Source organism: Trichosurus vulpecula, chromosome 2 (assembly GCF_011100635.1).
Source record: "Trichosurus vulpecula isolate mTriVul1 chromosome 2, mTriVul1.pri, whole genome shotgun sequence".
Taxonomy (NCBI): domain Eukaryota; kingdom Metazoa; phylum Chordata; class Mammalia; order Diprotodontia; family Phalangeridae; genus Trichosurus; species Trichosurus vulpecula.
Window position 1 is genome coordinate 44,366,928 of NC_050574.1, and position 16,825 is coordinate 44,383,752.

Sequence of the window (16,825 nt, forward strand, 5' to 3'; positions counted from 1 at the left end):
TCTGACTCCCAGCCTCTGTCCTCAGGCCCATAGCCCGACTGATAGCAGCAGCTCCTTCCTAAGCCTGGCAGGGAATGACCCTCCTTGGGTGCCACCCCTGTGCTTGAGGTCAATCTCTTCGGAGGCCCCCGAGCCCTGGAGGATAGCCTTCCCGCTTGGGTGAGTGCTGAGACCAACATCCCAACTAATTTCTGCCTTTGTCTCATCCCCAGCACTTAGTGCCCTGCACACAGTAGGCACTTAATAAATGCTTGATTCACTGAATTGCTCTGACCTCTCAGTTTGGAGGTGAGAGGAGTGGAGGTCATTTGGTCCCTCTACATACCTCCTACCCCATGCCTAGCTCTCTTGAGCTCTGACTCTGCCCTGGGCCAGGTCCTCTGGCTGACACAATTCAGAGGCAGCCCAGGGAGCCTTTAGTGGGAGGGGACAGAATGTGGTGGAGGGACCCCTGCCCCTGGAGGCTGAAGACCCAAGCTCAGGTTGGACAACTACGGGTAAGGCACTTTCTGAGCACTCGTCTGAAAGTAGATGGCAATAATTCAATTTAAAAATAAAACCCAAAACCTTCCTGCCTTCCAGGATTGTGCACCCGAAGAGACTTTCCCCTCTTTGCCTCTGGGGTGAATGAAGACATGATGGGCAGGGCCCTTATTCAAGCAGACAGCCAGCAAGCCTTTATTAAGTGATAACTGTGTGCCAGGCACTGACCAGAAATGAATGATCCTGGACCCTCAAGGACTTGGGATCCTGGCTCTTCTGCTTGTTGTCTGTGTGATATGGGCTGAGTCACCTTACTCTGGGTTTCTTGCCCCACCTAGGCTGCGGGGAATAAATGGGCCAGGCAGCCTGTGAGGCCTTGTTTTTCCCTAGGCAAAAGTGGCCCCAGCTCTGGGAACGGCAGCTTCCTGGACCCCGGAGACAGTTGGTAGCTTACTGTCCTCCGGGAGAAGAGACTGGCCCTCTGAGAGAAGCTGTTCAGGTAGGGAGATCACAAAGTCCCAGGAGCCCAGTGGGTATCTTCCCTACCCTGAGGCTATCAGAGGAGAAGGGCTGTGAGTTGGGGGAAAGGCTGTGAAGGCCCCTGGCTGCTGTGAGAGGGCGGGGTCCAGGGGAGCAGACACCTGGATTCCCTTCCTCCATCCTCTTGGCCATGAGCGCTCAGCCCCCAACAGCTCCAGGTAATGTCTCCCTTAGTTCAGCATTTTTCATGTGGGAGAGAGGCATAGGAAGGGGGAAGGGGGAATGTCAGGAGAGGGCTCCAGGGGAGAACCCAGGGGATTAAGAACCTTTCTGTGTTCCTTTCTCAGGTTCCCAGAGGTCCTGCCCACTTGGATACCCCCTGGCCAGAGGCAGGGTGGCAGCAGGGCTCTCAAAAAGCCCTAGAAGCCAAGCAGCATTGCCAGATTACCCTCCAGAGCTGGTAGGGGGTATTCTGACCCCTTCAGATTCTGTACAGCTATAGGACACCAGCTCCTGAATTGTGACCCCGGCCCATGCCTAGACCATCAACTGGAAAATAGCCACTTTGGACAGAATCTGGGACAAAAATGTAACCCCAGTTCTCTAAGCCGCCCACCCTGGCCCCCCGTGCAGTCTCTCGGAAGTGCAGTCTACTTTCTATCTTGACTTCAAGTTTCCTTGAAAGGAAGCATGAAAATATTAGGGCCCATCTCTGCCCCTCTCCCTGGTCCATGGCTACCACAGTTTAGAGGACACAGAGACCTCAGAGATCATTTCATCTGATTGTAGCCCAGGCATATCAAGTGATTTGTCTATCACTAGCAGTAAATTGCAGGGGCAAGATTTGAACCTAGGGCTTCTGATTTCAAATCTGGGGATTTTTCAATACTAGCTAGCAAAAAGACTGTAACTTTAGCTAGTTGCACATGCACATATACATTCTCTCTCTCTCTGTCTCTCTGTCTCTCTCTCTCTCTCTCTCTCTCCCCCCTTCTCTCTTTCTCTGTCTTTCTGTCTTTGTCTCTTTCTCTCTGTTTCCCTGTCTCTCCATCTCTGTCTTCCCATCTTCATCTGTATGTCTCTCTCCTCTCTGTGTCCATCTTTCTCTCTTTCTGTCCTCTCTCTGTCTCTGTCTCTCCTTTCCCACTACACTGTTTCTGACCACCACCTCCCTCAATCCTCCCTCCCTTCTATCAGTCCCCTCTTCTCTTATCCCCTTCCCCTCCAACTTCCCCATATATAGAAAAAAATAGATTTCTATACCCAGCTGAGTGTGTATGTTATTCCCTCTGAGCCAATTCCAATGAGAGTAAGGTTCACATGCTCCCTCCCTCTTCCCCTCCACTGTAATCTTTCACACCTCTTTTATATCAGATAATTTACCCCTTCCCTCTTTTCCCAGTACATCCTTCTTTCTCACCCATTAATTTTTTTATATCATCTAGTCATAGTCAACTCACACCCTCTGTCTATGTATACTTCTTCTAACTGCCCAAATAGTGGTAAAATTCTTAGGAATTACAAGTATCATCTTTCCCTGGAGAAATGCAAACAGTTTAACTTTATTGAATCCCTTATAAGCTTTCTCTTTTCTGTTTACCTTTTTTATGCTTCCCTTGAGTCTTGTATTTGAAAATCAAATTTTCTTTTCAGCTCTGGTCTTTTCATCAGGAATGCTTAAAAGTCCTTTATTTCATTGAATATCCATTTTCCCCATAAAGGATTATGCTCATTTTCACTGGGGAGGTGATTCTTGACTGTAATCCTCTCTCCTTTGCCTTCTGGAATATCATATTCCAAGCACTCTGCTCCTTTAATATAGAAGCCACTAAATCCTATGTAATCCTGATTGTGGCTCCGTGATATTTGAATTGTTTTGTTTTGGTTTTTTCTGGCTGCTTGCAGTATTTTCTCCTTGACCTGGGAGCTCTGAAATTTGGCCATAATGTTCTTGGGAGTTTTCATTTTGGGATCTATTTCAGGAGGTGATCAGTGGCTTTTTTCAGTTTCTATTTTACCTTTTAGTTCTAGGATATAGGAGTCATTTTCCTTGATTATTTCTTGAAAGACAATATCTACGATCTTTTTTTGATCATGGCTTTCAGGTAGTCCAATAATTCTTAAATTACCTCTTCTTGGTCAGTTGTTTATCCAATGAGATATTTCATATTTTCTTCTCTTTTTTCATTCTTTTGATTTCGTTTTATTGTTTCTTGATGTCCCATGGACTCATTAGCTTGCACTTGCCCAATTCTAATTTTTAATGAATTATTTTCTTCAGTGAGTTTTTGTATATCTTTTTCCGTTTTTGTGCTTCCTGTACCAAAGTGTTGACTCATTTTTCATGATTCTCTTGCATCACTCTCATTTCTTTTCCCGGTTTTTCTCCTACCTCTCTTATTTGATTTTTAATATCCTTTTAAGCTCTTCCAGGAGTTCTTTTTGGGCCTGATATTAGTTCACATTTTTCCTTGAGGCTTTGCATATAGCCATTTGACACTGTTGTCTTCTTCCAAGTTTGAGTTTTGATCTTCCCTCTCATGTTAGTAACTTTCAGTGGTCAAGTTCTTTTTTTATGTTTTCCTCATTTTTCCAGTCTGTTTCTTGACTTTTCACTTTATCTTAAAGTTGGACTTTGCTCCAGGAGTGGAGAGGGCACTGTCTTAAGCTTCAGGTTTTTGTGCTGCTGTTTTCAGAGCTAATTCTTTGGACATGTGAGTTTTCAGATCTTCCAAGGTGGTATGATATAAGGAGAGTTGTGTTCGCTGTTCTCCTGGACTGTGCTGTGGTCTGTGAGTGACCACAAGCACTCTTTTCTGCCCTGGAATTGTGACCAGGGTCCCCACTCCCTAGCATACACTGTAGTGTGCTAGTGCTCCTCCTCACCCTGGGACTGCTATCCAGGTCTGTGACCCAGATCCCTGTTTGGGCAATGCAACAGAGTCCTGCACCTAACGTCAACAAGCATCCCCTTTTGTAATCTCCTTCCAGCCCCCTTATTGTCTGTGGGCTGAGAGCTCTGGAAGTTGCTGCTGTTGATTCAGTTGTCCCCAAGGCCTGCACTAGCTTGATGGGGCAGAGTCCGCTGCTGGCTTTGGCTGGGGCTTGGGGCCTCCCTGTTGCCTTGCAGAGACACAGCCTGCCACTGGCTTGTCCAGGCTGCCGGCTCTGGACTGCATTCCACTCTCACCTCATATCACAGTGAGACAGACCTTTCCTGTCAACCTTCTAAATTGTCTTGGGCTGGGAAAATTGTTTCATTCCATCTTTGTGGGTGGCCCAAGCTCCACTTAATGGCTGTATTTTGGGCCCTCTTGGCTTAGAGTGAATGTCAATGGTACCTGTTTCTCTTTGGAACAGCAACCTCGAGGGTCTTCTTCTCCCCACTTGATTTTTTTCTTTTTTTCTAATTAAAGGGGCCATCCCTTGACTCACTTCTTAAAGAGGCCTATTTCCTGAGTGAGCATTACCTCACTCTAAGTGAGTACATGAAAAGGCCTGAGCCTAAAAGGGCCAGGATCTCCTATTGCATCCTGGGCCATCTCCAGTTGTCCTGGTGAATATCAGGCCACTGGACCCAGATGGCTCTGGAGGAGAAAGTAAGGCTGGTGACCTTGCACAGCCCTCCCTCACTCAAATCAAAGTCAACCGCAAGTCATGTCATCATTTCCCTGATGCCATGGTCCTCTTCAAAAACGAAGGACAAACACAAGCTGTCCCTCCAGAATTTGTTTTGAGCCATTATTTTAAAATTGTTTGAGGGGGAATTTGGGAGAGCTCCAGTGAGTTCATGCCTTACTCTCCCATCTTGGCTCTGCCAGTATATCTTTCCCAGCCCCTTCCCCAGCACCCCACCCTACATTGAATGGATGGGGGGTGGGGGGGTGGGGAGGCACAGTATAGGACAGATTTGTTGTTGTTGTTAAATATTTTATAGATGAGGGAGTAGCTGAACCCAAGACTAGGGTCTGGAGACCTGTGTTTCACCCCCACTGCCCTACCCTGAATAAGAGGCCTCTCTGGTTCTTTGTGGGATTATAGAAAGAGCAGTGGATTTATTGGCAAAGAACCTGGTCTCATCTCTGCTCTGCTCTGCTCTGTACTGTGATCTTGGGCAAATCACTTTGCTTCCCTGTACCTCAGTTTCCTTATGTGTTAAATGAGGAGATTGAACTAGATGGTTTCTGAGCTCTTCTCCAGCTCTCTGTCCTCTGGTCCTGCTTCTCTTTGGAAGCTTCCGGTGACTTGGTCATCATGAAGTCCCTTCTCTTTCACCTTGAAAACTCCTGCTCTCAAGGAACAGCAGTGGTGGGTCTCTGGAATAGACACAGCCCCTCTCCTCTCCCTCCCAGTGTGATCTGCAGCTGGAGCCTATGGGCAGCAGCCCAAGGGGTCTGGTGGGAGCTGATCTGCGAGCAGCGAGTCTGGGAACAGGCCGGAGAAGCCCTCCACCATTGGCATACCTCCTGGCAGAGTGAGTCTGGGCTTGTGTACCCTGGGAAGATATAAGCTGCTTTTGGTCCAAGAGCTTTCACTCAGGGGCCCCTCAGACTGTATAGTCCAGGATTGGGTACTGTAGGGAGATGCATGGGGAGCCGGCATGCCAATGAGAAGGGGAACAGGCATAGCCCCACTCCGAGGGCCCCCTCGTCTATAGGAGGCTGAGAGGGACACAGTTTATAAACTCAGAGAATCTCCACTCTGAGGGGGGGAAACAGTGTACCCTCAGGGAGCCCCCTCTCAGAGAAAAAATACAAACCCTGCCTTCAAGGCACTGTCCAGTCTGATGGGGTGTGGGGAGAGCTGGGAAACAAAATCCCTCCCCTCAGGAATTCCTAGTCTGAGAGCTCTTGTTCTCACTCCAAGGTGGGAGACACAATTCCTGTCATTAGGTATTCTGGATGAAAGATGAGAAGGCACACACTCACACACACACACACACACACACACACACACACACACGATGCACTTGAGGAATAGAGTAAATATAGCACACAGTAATATAGGATATACTAACCTAATATATAGTAAAGTGAATATAGTAAAATAATCATGAATACTAGGAAGCAGAGGCCCTGGAGGGTTTGGAGGAGGAGAACAGAGTCATGTGACCCTAGGGCCAGTAGGAGAGGCTGGGTGAAGGAGGGTTTGGGGCAGACTTCAGGAGAAGGGGATAATTGGCCAATAGTGGAAAGAAGTGAAGAAGGTGTGGTGAAAGGTAATGGGTGGGATGGGAGGCTTCAAGGTGTAATAGAAGGTATATGGGAATTGGTGTCAAAGGACCTGGGTTCAAATGCTGATCTTGCTACTTCTTTACTCTGAGACCTTGGACAAGTCTCTAGTCCTCGGATTCTTCATCTTTAGGAGGAAAAATGAAGGAGACAGACTGGCAGCAGCTCTTTGAGGATAGCTATTTGACTCATCTAGGGAGCCTAAGGAAATACGGGGGAGGAGGATGAGGTTCGGGGGATACTCAGACAAACAGAAAAGAACGGCCTCAGTGCCCAAATGCCCTTGGAAGCCAGGCACCACCCCAGAGCGCCTTCTGCTCCTGCCATCATGTGAAGATCACTAGCTTCCTGGGAACAGGACCCTATGATCCTGGGGTCTCCCATCCCAGGAAATCCAGCTCTGGGCTTGTTTTGGGAAGGAGCCCTAGGCTGGTTGCCCGCGCCCCTAGATCTCGGAGTCTTTCCTTCAGGACAACCGGCCCTCCAGGAGCTGGGTCACCAGTGGACTCAACGTGGGTCCTACATCCTGAAGAGGAGAGCGTGTGGGAGATGGCCTCGGAAGGCGTCCGTGCAGAGAAATGCCACCTCCTGCCAGGAGATGTGGGTACCCTGGGCAGGGATACCCTTGGGTTAAACAAAAAATCAACTTTGCTAGTCGAGATTGGGTTTTTATGACAAAGATCTGGGCAGTTTTTAGTGGTCTCCAAGCTTCCTGTGTGTGAATTAAGAGGCAGCTCAACCCAGTGGATGGCGGGCTGAAGACATGAGTTCAAATCTTGCCTCACAGACTTACTTGCTTAATGTGACCCTGGACAAGTCACTGAATTTCTCCAAGGCTCAGTTTTTCCCATCTGTAAAATGGGGGTGATAATAATAGCACCTACCTTTCAGGGTTGTCATGAGGACTAAAGCAAAGCTTGACAGGGGATAGAAATGTTTGTGCTCTGTAGCCCCCAAAAGCCAATGGGATCCTAGGCCACAGTAAGATTAGCATGGGGTCTAGGCTTCTGCACTTATTAAATACCTGTTGTATGCGGCACAGTGGAGAGAGAGCTGGCCTCAGAGTAGAGAAGAACTAGGTTCTGCGTCCCCCTCTGACACATCCTGGCAGCATACCCCGGGAAAGTCACTTCCTTCCTCGGTGAGACACCCAATTGTCTAAGACTGCAGAGCAGGTGGGGGTCTGCCTTGGTAGATCAAGTTCCTCCCTGGGAGCTCCCTATAATCAGTCATCAATAAGCATTTATTAAGCACCAACTTTTTGCCAGCTCCCGTGCTAAGTGCTGGGGATACAAAGAAAGACAAAAGACATTTCTTGCTCTCAGAGAGCTCACAGTCTAACGGAGGAGGCACCATGCAAACAGCTATGTACAAACATGTAACAGACAGGACAAAATAGCGGTAAACCAGAGGGAAGGCACTGGAATTAAAGGGCACCAGGAAAGGCTTCTTGTAGAAAGTGGGATTTTAGCTGGGACCTGAACGAAGCCAGGAGGGGGAGGGGAGGAGACAGCATTCCAGGCATGGGACACAGTGACAGGAAAATGCCCGGAATCTGGAGATGGAGTGTGCTGAGTGAGGAGCAGCCAGGAGGTCAGTGACTCTGTTCAAAGGACACAGTTTAAAAAAATGTACTAAGCACTGGGGATAGAAAGATAAAAACGACAAAAACCGCTGCCTAGAAGGAGCTTAAATGCAGTTGAAACTACATTTGAGAGATAAGTGAAAATGAAGGAACTGGAGGTTTACCAGCCACTGGGAGGATCAGGAGAGATACCCCATAGAAAGCAACCCTGGAGCAGAGCTTTAAGAAGTGAGGGAGGGGATGCATCCCAGGCATAGGGATCACAAAATGGGCTAAGGAAGAGAAGGGAACAGGCATTTATTAAGTACCTACCATGTACCAGGCTCTGTGATATTATTATCCTTTTTACAGTTGAGTAAACTGAGGCAGACCAAGACGTGAAGTGACATACCCAGAGTCACGCAGCTAGCAAGTGTCCAAGGCAGGATTCCTACAATCTTCCTGATGCCAGATCAGGAGCTCTAACCACTGCACCACCTCACTACACTGAAGGGGAAACACTTTGACTAAAGCAGGAAAGACAGACTGAAGCCAGATTGTAAAGGGCTTTAACTGGCAGGCAGAAGAGTTTGTATTTAATCCTAGAGGCTCTTGAAGCTGCCAGTCCCTGAAGCTTCCTGGTGGTGTAGTGTAAGTGGATAGAAAGACATGGATGTGAGAGATGCTGGGAATGTGGAACTGGCCTGACTTGAAACTGATTGGATATGCACCTGGTGGGGGAGGGGAGGGGAGTCATTTTTCACTTGAGACCCTGAATTACAAGGATGGTGGGACCCTGGGCAGAAAAAGTAGGACTATTAGGCAAAGACACAGTAGGGAGGTGCTTAGTAAATATTTGTTGGCTTTGGGGGAAAGATAATGAGTTCTGTTTTGTACTCATTGAGTTTGAGATGCCAATGGGAAACCCAGTTGGAAACATCCCCTAGGTCCCATAGCTGGTGACATGGGACTGGAGAGGCTGGAGCTCAGCCCACATCTGCAGAACTGGGGTCAGTTCTAGAATGAATATCTTATGATGTTTTATTTGTAATTTTTTAAACAATCATGCTTTATTTTAACATTTGTTTTTTAAAAGTCTTAGTTCTAAATTCTCTCCCTCCCTCCAGCCCTTCCCTCACCAACGGAGAGGGCAAACAATATGATATAAATTATACATGTGAAGTCATGCAAAACATTTCCATATTAGCCATGTTGGAAAGAGAGAAAGAAAGAGAAAGGCAAAAAGTAAGGAAAGCAAAGAAAAGAGAGAGAAAGAGAAAGGAAGGAAGAAAAAGGAAGGAAGGCAGGAGGGAAGGAAGGAAGGAAGGAGGGAAGGAGGGAAGGAAGAAAGAAAGGAAGGAAGAAAGGTGGAGGGTGAGAGGGAGGGAGGAAGGGAGGGAGGGAGGAAGGAAGGAAGGAAGGAGGGAAGGAAGGGAGAAAAAAAATTAGGCTTCAAACTGCATTCAGAGTTTATCAGTTCTCTCCCTCTGGACATGGACAGCATTTTTCATCATGAGTCCTTTTGGAATTGTCTTGTATCATTGTGCTGTTCAGAGTAGCTAAGTTTCACAGTTGTTCATCGTTACAGTATTGCTGTTACCGTATACAATGTTCTCCTGGTTCTGCTCACTTCATTTTGCATCAGTTCATATAAGACTTCCCGGGTTTTTCTGAAACCAGCCCCTCCCCCGATTGACCGTTTTAAAAGGAAGGACGTCAGTAAGCTGGAGAGTGTCCAGAGGAGGGTGACCATGGCAGTAAAGGGCATCAGACTGTGCCATATAAGGATAAGTTTAAGGAAGGGGAGATGTTTGGTCAGGAGACTTAGGGAGGAGGGGCATTTTAACTGTCAAAGTATTTGAAGGGCTATCATGTGGGAGAAGTATTAACTTCAGTCTGCTTGGTGAAAGTTGCTGAGATTTTAGCTCAGTATAAAGAGAAACTTCCCAATTACCAGAGCTGTCTCAAAGTGGAATAAAAGGGCTGCTTAGGAAGGTAGTAAGTTTCCCTTCTCTAGAGGTCATCAAGCTATGCTGTTGGCTGACCACTTGTTGGGTCTGGGCTGGCCTGGGTAGGGGCGCAGGCTCCTTCCAGCTCTGACATTCTGCAGTTCTGTGAGTGAAGTGCTCCCCTCCTGGTCTCACCAGGGCAGAATACATTGGGACCATCACCTCCCTGCCTTGTGCTGTACACTAGGCCTAGGCTGGAAGTCCACAGTTCTCTGGGAGGTGGGAGAGGGGGTGTTAAAGAAGCATAGGGCTGGAGCACCCCCACGGGAACTTGTGAAGGTGGAAGAAGAGGACAGGATGGGATCAAGCCACCCCAATTTCCTCTGCCCCTGACGTCATTGGATTTATCATCACTAGGCTACCATGGTAGCAAGGGGAATCTGCGGTGGCATGGTGCCAACAAGGCCCTTCTTTGGACCTTCAGAACCTGTGTGCTCTGCTGTGAGCTCATGCCCACCAGTACACTCCCTTTAATCTCTTCCCAGGCCATCAAACCTTGTGTCTTGTGGTGGGGCTTCCAGCCCAAGGCACTGCCTATTTAACTGCTATTGTGGTAGCTGTGAGGTCACTTTAGTGTTTGGGGTTTTTTGGGTAGAGAGAGGGGAGGCAGGGAGGAAGTGGGCAGCCATGTCAGACTGTCGAGTTGTCCAGAGCTTGAAGTCCACTGAAACCCTCAGATCTTTTTCAAACTGTTGTCTTTGTTTTCCAGCTATTTCCAAGCCTGGCATCACATGGTGTTGACTGCCTTGAACCTCTGGGCCATGTTAAGGACCCTTCAAGCTATCCAGAGGAGGTAGGAGCTGAGGGCAGCCTTTGTAGCTTGGCAGAGACTCTACCTCACCTACCCAGAGGGTGCGGGCCTGGGCCCAGTAGACCCTCAAAGCCTGGTAGGCAGCTGCCTTCCACTGTCCTCTCAGGTCCTGCTTTAAGGGCAGGGAGTAGAGGTGGACCTGAGGCCAGAGAAAGGTGGCATGGTGCTGGAAGCTGGAGGGTCTGAGGTCAGCCACACCTGCACCATCCAGAGGCTAAGCATCTAAATGATAATTAAAACGTTTATGCAGTACTTAAAGTTCACAGATGGCTTTCCACTCATTATCTCCTTTGAACTTCATAAGCACCCTGTGAGGTGGGTACCACAGGCATTGTCCCCACTCTACAGATGATAAAGCTGAGTGACCAGTCACATGTGGGGAGGGTGCATTTGAAGCCAGGGCTTCCTAACCCAGCATATAGTAGTCTAGCCATTAGATCACAACTGCCTCCCAAGACCAGGCCTTCAGTCCCTAATTCAACTTAGGGTGGGAGGTAAGAGCCCTGATACCCAGAGGTAGCCCCCAGGAAGCCTGGCTATGGCAGTGGGGGCAGCCAGGAGCATGTTCTGTCCTTCCCCTCGGATCCTTTATCCTAATGCCTTGTGGCGAAGAGCCTGTGATTGGGCCTGTTGGGCAGTAGGGACCGGAGAAGAAAGTTCTCAAGTCCCACAAACACCTTAAGGTTTAAATACATAACATTAGCCCATGTTATCTTCCTGTCACTGTCCCCCATGATATCCAAGGCAAAGTCCAAGCCTGCCCTTCCTCTATTTCATAACCCCCTTTTAGGCCTCATGGCACTCTCCCACCAGTGCCTTTCATCTTTCCCCAAATTTTCCTCAAGGAGTGGGGAGGATAGTGTGGGAAGTGGGGCACAAGTGTTGACTATGCCCTCTCCTGCCTGGAGTATCATTTCCAGGATCAGGCTAGGGGGCTGGCAGAAAGGGAAATGATGCATTCTCAAGGCTACCTTGATTTCCCAGGACCCTTGCTGACCTGGCTGAAGTGACCAACCCCCAGGGCCAGGACTGGAGGACAGCTGTGAGTCGGATCCACCATGCCAGGCAGCGCCATCTTCTGAGGTCTCCCTGGGCCCGTTGGAATGCAGTGCTGCCCAGAGAGAGGCCGAGGCATCGGCTGACCGAGGAGGAGGGAACCTCTGTTGGGCCCAGGCCCAGGACCAATGCACTGCACCCTTGGAGACTGGCCATCAGAGAGCACCACATCATGTGTGCAAATCCCGATGTTCTTGGGAAGCAGGTAAGGCTAAGGTGGAGAGGCTCAGTCAGGGCCTTCAGCATCCAGGATTGTGGGTAGGGCCACTGGCCTCTATTCTTTAGCCTTTGATGTCCCAGGAGACTGGAAAAGTGGGAAAGGTGCTAGATTTGGGAGCTAAAGATGTTCTAATCCTACCTTGACCCCGTTATACAAACTTAGACAAGTCATTTCATATGCACATCCCCTCCTCGGGACTCAGTTTCCTCATCTGTCAAATGGAAGGGCCAGACTAGATTGTGTCTTATGTTCCCCTCCAACTCTGAAATGTGGGAAAGGGTTAGTAATGTGAAATATATTTAGAAAGGTTTCCATTCAAAAACGTTAAGAAAGGTGAGTTCATCTATCTGGAAAATTCATGCACGAGCCGTTGGCAAAACTGGATACCACCGATGTGTTTTGCTGTATTTCAACTGTATTTACATTCTGTTTACAGAACAGCTTTTTTGTTTTACTTTTTTGTTTTTATTGAAATATCTTGCCTTTATATTACCTTAATTTCTGAATCTATCACCCCCACCCCAACTCAGAGAACTATCCCTTTTAAATAAGACTGAGAAAGAAAAGAGGCAGAGCAAGTCAACTAAACTAACCAATTCACTGACTGAGCATCACAGTGTACTCAGTGTTTCACATACACCAAGCTTCCCCTCTCTACAAGCAAGGAAAGAAGAGTACTTTGGATTTCACTATGTCCATTTTATAGGTGGGAAAATTGAGGCTCAAAGGGATCATAGGAGCCTAGATTTTGAGAGGGAGGGTATCCCTAAGCTTATCTAATGCAACCCCCTCAGCTCATATTTGAGGGGAATGAGACCTGGAGAGTCGAGTGACTTGCCCAAGGTCACATGGGTATGAAGTGGCAGAGCCAGGGATTTGAACTCTGGTCTTCTTGACTCCCAAGCTAGCACTCTTTCTATTGCACCATATATTGTATCCAATGGAGTGACTTGAAGTGACACAGCTGACATAGCATTTACATAGCACCTACTATGTGCCAGGCACTATGCTAAGCACTTTATTATTATCTCAGTTAATGTTCAATCAGGAAATATTCTGAAATACTTTCTCAGTTTTAAATTTAAATTTAATTAAGTATTACTAATTAAATAATTAATTAAACAATAAATAAATAATCATTAATTATTTTAATAATAAATAATTTTAAGTATTTAATTTAAATTATTTAAATTTAATTCATAGCATCATTAATTAAATAATTAATTAGACAGCAAATAATTAATAACTATTATTTAATAAGTAAATATTTTAATAATTAATATATCATTAAATAATGAATAATTATTGTTATGTTATGTTATATTATATATTAAAAATAATAATTAAAATATTTAAATATTGTCTCAGTTAGAACTAGAGTTTGAGCCTAGAACCCAGGGCTTCTCATTCATAGCTCAGGGCCACATCCACTTACCACCCTGACAGTAGCAAATCACCAACTCCCCACCCTCTGCCACCACCACCACGACCCTCCACCCCCAGGCACAAAAAATAGAAGCACCTGAGATTTAGGAGCCTCTGACCTTAGCCTTGGCGGGGGGATGAAGTAAGATTTCTTCAGACCATCTCCTGGCTCCTGGCCAGGCTTCCTTTGGCTCTCCAGAGAGAGGAAATTTAAACCATCTCCACTGTGTAAACTTTGGAGTCAGACTAGAAGTGGTTTGCTCTGACCCTGAGATCATCGATTTAGAGCTGGAGGATTGGGTACTCCCTCATTTTACAGATGAAAAAACGGACTGAGAGAAGAGGTTAAATAAATGTCTGACTTATGTCACTCCCTTACTCAAAAACATATTCAGTGTGTGGTGTACAGCCTGGTGAGTTCAGTCCAGCCAGGTTGGCATAAGCCGACTTGATGCTGCCCCCTGGCCTGTGCTCAAAGGCTGCCTCTGAGTTAAGGTTTTCCCCTCCCTTTCTCCTTTCTCTCAGGCCAGCAACTACTGGACAAGGGCCACAGCCCTGGCCCAGGCTGAGAGGAAACCCCACAGCCACATTGGACAGTGGAAGAAGCTAGTGGCTCTGGGTAAGGAGGTCTGCTCCGGCTGACGGGTCGGTTTTTGATTCTCTCTGGAAGTGGAAGGGAGCAAGCTTTTATTAAGTACCCATTTTATTAAGTACCTATTTTATTAAGTACCTATTATATGCCAGGCACTGTGCTAAGCATCTCATTTGATCTTCTCAACAATTCTGGAAGGTGGGTGCTGTTATTATCCTCGTTTTACAGTCAAGGAAACTGAGGCAGACGGATGATAAATGACTTTCCCAGGGTCACACAGCCAATAATGATAGCGAACATTTATGTAGTACTTACTACATACCAGGCTCTGTGCTAAGCCTGGTACAATTATAATCTCATTTGATCTTTACGACAATTGGGGGTACAGGGAAGAGGAGCTATTATAATCTTCATTTTATAGTTGAGGAAACTGAGGCACACAGAGGTTAAGTGACTTTCCCAGGGTCACACAGCTAGTAAGTGTCCGAAGTCACATTTGAACTCAGGTCCTCCTGACCCCAGATCCAGCATTCTATTCACCGTACCACCAGCTGCCTCTAAGCAGCCAGGAAGAGCTTCCTCACCTTCTGAATTATCCAGAGAGGTTTGTGTAGAAGTTCAGAGTTGCTCGGGACCTCAGAGGCCTTCTCTGTGGCATCCCTGGCCAGCCACCTCCAGTGATGAAGAACGGATAAGCTACCTCCCCAGGTTCATAGACTGAGAGCTGAAAGGGGCCTTGAAGGTCGTCGGGCCCAGCCCCTTCACGTCGCAGATGAGGAAACTCAGGCCCAGCGTAGTGAAGTGGCTCGCTCTAAGTTAAGCAGGTAGTAAATGGAAGAGACAAGATTTGAACCCACATCCTCTCACAACAGATCCAACAGTCTTGGTTCTATCCCAGCGTATTTCAGGTTTTGATTGATTTGGTTGTTTCTCTGTAACTTCCATCATTGTTCTTAGTCCCATCCTCCAGGGACAAGCAGGACACAAGAAGAGGCATAATTCAGATAATTGAGGAAATTACCTCGGTGTCCCCAAGTCTGCTCTGCCCTGGGAAAAACATCCCCCAGCTTCTTCAGCCAGTTATGCCGTGGTTTCTGGGTCTCTCTCTGTCGTTTAATTAAATAAACCCTATTCGCTGAATGTCAGGAGAGTCACGAATTGTTCTTATAGATCTTCCCACTGCACTTTCTATAGTTTGAGCCAAAGCAAGAGGTGATCACTGGGTGCTTTGCCCTTGATTCTTGTCGGTTACCGTCTCTTCCCAGGTGGCCCAAAGCAGAGCTTCCTGCTGCTTTCTTTCCCGTGCTTGCCTCTCCACTGTAGTTCCTTCCAGCTTTGGCTTCAATTGTACCGAAGGCAAAGGAGGGCCAAGGGACTGACCAGCCGGGAGGGGCCTAGGAAGTCTACTAGACATCAAGAAGAAGGCAGCTCCGGGACAGTCCAGATCCCCAAGAGCAGAGACCCCTGGAAGGCAGCATTGTTGGAGGAAACATGGCTGAAGTAAGGACAGCCTGTCACCTAGAACCTCAGAATTTAATCTTGGGAGGAGAAGGAACTTGAGAAGGCTTCTAGGCTAATCTATATCTAAGGAAGGATCCTCTTTGCAACAAAGGGGTCACCTAAAGGCCAGAAAGTGAAGGGAGTCCACCCTCTGTGGTACAGTGGAAAGACTACCTTTGATTTTTTTTGATAAACAGGTTTATTTGTAAATTATTTTAGTCAACATACATTATAGACCCCAAAACTTCGATAGAAGGATACAGTTTAAAACCACTGTGAAGTTCATCTAAAGTGATATTTTTCCTGGATGGTATACCAGATGGACCCTAACCTTAGAACCATAGCAATATTTCCATAAAAAGCTTGAAAATGCATTGTCCTCCCCCTCCCTAGGCAAAGGGTTATAATATATACTTTACCCGGCGGATGATTTCTATCTGCTCTATCCCTTGCATCCAATCTAGTAACCTGACTGATTCGACTTCTCTTTTCTACCTTTGCTTCTTAACCTGTGAGACCTTGGGCCAGGCCCTTACCCTCCCTGGGTCTCATTTTTTTTTCATCAGTATCATGAGGAGTCTAGTCTGGATGCCCTCTTCTGTCCCTGCCAGCTCTAGCACTAACTTTCCAAGACAACTCATTCTGTTTTTGGCTAGATCTCATTGTCAAGAAAATGTTCCTTACATCAAGCCTACTTTTACCCCTTCATAACTTCTGCCCATTGATCACTGAGGAAAGCATGACACATCTAATCTCTCTTCCCTGGAACAGCTGGGAAATAGCTTTCCCTTCCTCCTAAGTCTTCTCACAGCCCTCCCTCACTCACATCGAGGTCAAGTGCAAGTCATGTCATCATTCCCCTGATGTCATGGTCCTCCTCAAGAATGAAGGACAAACACAGTAAGTCTTCTCAACGCTAAACATCCCCAGATCTTTCAACACATCTTCACGTGGCATAAACTCAGGGGCCTTCACTATCCTGGGAAAAATCATAATAGAAATTTGCAGAAGGCAACTTGCTTATCAAAATGGCAAGTGGTTGTGGCAGGTCCAGGACTAGAACCCTGTTCATAAGTTCGTCAATTTAAAACTAACAGGAACCTTAGAAGTCTCCTAGTTCAAGCCCTTGTTTTAGGGATTTTTTTTTTAATTTTTAAAAGATTTATTGATGCCTTTCATTTTTGTTTGGTTTTTTTCCAACCATCCTTCCTGGAGACACTCTCTCTCCAGTGAGCCTTCTTTTGAGATAAAAAACAATGAAGCAAAACCAACACTTCAACGTAGGCACAGGGCCTTGACAGGAGGCTTTCTCTCCAGGAGGAAGTACCTACAGAGGTGGAGACATGCAGTACTGCTTCGAAGATTCCATGGCTGGCAAAAGAAAAGGAGGCTTGCAGAAATCTGGCAATGCTGGATAGATGCCCAGGGATCAGAGCAGCTGGCACGGATGTTGG